At 40.2% G+C, this 1428-nt stretch overlaps 1 non-coding gene across 1 annotated transcript; it reads left to right on the forward strand.

Annotated features, from left to right (window-relative positions):
- Positions 1 to 790: 790 nt before the first annotated feature.
- Positions 791 to 863, forward strand: TRNAK-CUU (transfer RNA lysine (anticodon CUU)). Its single transcript has one exon. It is a non-coding gene; the product is annotated as a tRNA-Lys (tRNA).
- The last annotated feature ends 565 nt before the right edge of the window (positions 864 to 1428 follow it).

Here is a 1428-nt window from a genome sequence, read left to right on the forward strand (position 1 = left end):
GGAACTTGGCAGGCTGCAGTCCACGGTGCTGCAAAGAGTGGAACACAACTGAAGCGACTGAGCACAGCACACGGATAATTAGAGGATGATAAACAGACTACTGTGAGAGTCTGGGGGAGGCTGTGAAGCCTAAAGGAAGAAGAGGCTGAGCAGAACCTGAAGAAGAAGGCTGATGACAATAGGGGGTGGAGAGGGTCAGCACGGAAGAGGCCAGAGTAAGTATCTCGCAGGTGGACTTCAGTTCCAAAGCTAATCCTGCCACTTACTAGCAGTATGACCTTAGACAGGTACTTAATCCTACTAAAATGTGTATCCTCATCAGCAAAATGGAGTATAATAATACCTACTTCATGAGCTTGTTGAACAAATTGGGTATGTACAGCAAACCCATATATACAGTGCTTGCTGTATGTAAGCTCTTAGTAGAGACAGGTGATCCTCCATATCTTTGGGTTCTGCATCCACAGATTCAACCAACTATAGATTTTATATATATATACATATATAAAGTTTTAAAAAGCAAAACTTGAGTTTGCTGTGCTCTGGTAGCTATTCCATAGCATTTACACTGTCTTTACAACTATTTAGATAGCATTTACATTGCATTAGGTATTATAAGTAATCTAGACATGATTTAAAGTATACAGAAGGATGCACATAGGTTATATGGAAATATTACACCATTTTATAGAAGAGAGGTGAGAATCCACAGGTTTTGGTATTCAAGAGGGTGCTGGAACCTATCCCCCGTGGATACTGAGCAACAACTGTATTAATAAGTGTAGAGAATTCCCTAGTGGTCCAGTGGTTAGGAATCCACACTCTTATTGTGGAGGATCCAGGTTCAATTCCTGGCTGGGAAGCTAAAATCCCAGGAGCCACACATTGTGGCAAAAAAAAAAACCCTCAAAAAACAAAGACCCAACCAACCAACCAAACAAAAAGGCCTCCAAAACACAAGTGGAGCCTTTTCTTTCTTTCTTCAACCTCCCCATATTTTTTTTTTTTTTTAGGTGGATTAATGTTGAGTGTCATGGTAGGGCAGTGAAAAGGCCTAGCTTGAGTCTGACTGTGAGAAAATTTAATGAGGCTTAAATGTAAAGGCAGTTGGCAGCAGAGGAAGGTGTTTCAGAGTCCAAAAATAAAGATCCTGCAAGCCAAGAAAGGTGCTTTGGATTTAGTCCTGGGATTTAGTCTTAAATCACCTGAAATTTTAGGGAGAAAATGAAGGTGAAGACAAGATGGATGCAGAGGGAAGAATGGTCCAGAAGAGACAAAAATGGTACCTCTGGGACCTCAGGAAAGGACACAGATTTTTATTTCCTTAAGTATAACCAATGTCTATATCTTAGAGGCACTTGATGTGGTGTATTTGCCAGAAATGATTTTCTAGTGATTATTCAATGACTTTCTCTTAATTGTTTGATT

Source organism: Muntiacus reevesi, chromosome 8 (genome assembly GCF_963930625.1).
Source record: "Muntiacus reevesi chromosome 8, mMunRee1.1, whole genome shotgun sequence".
Classification (NCBI taxonomy): domain Eukaryota; kingdom Metazoa; phylum Chordata; class Mammalia; order Artiodactyla; family Cervidae; genus Muntiacus; species Muntiacus reevesi.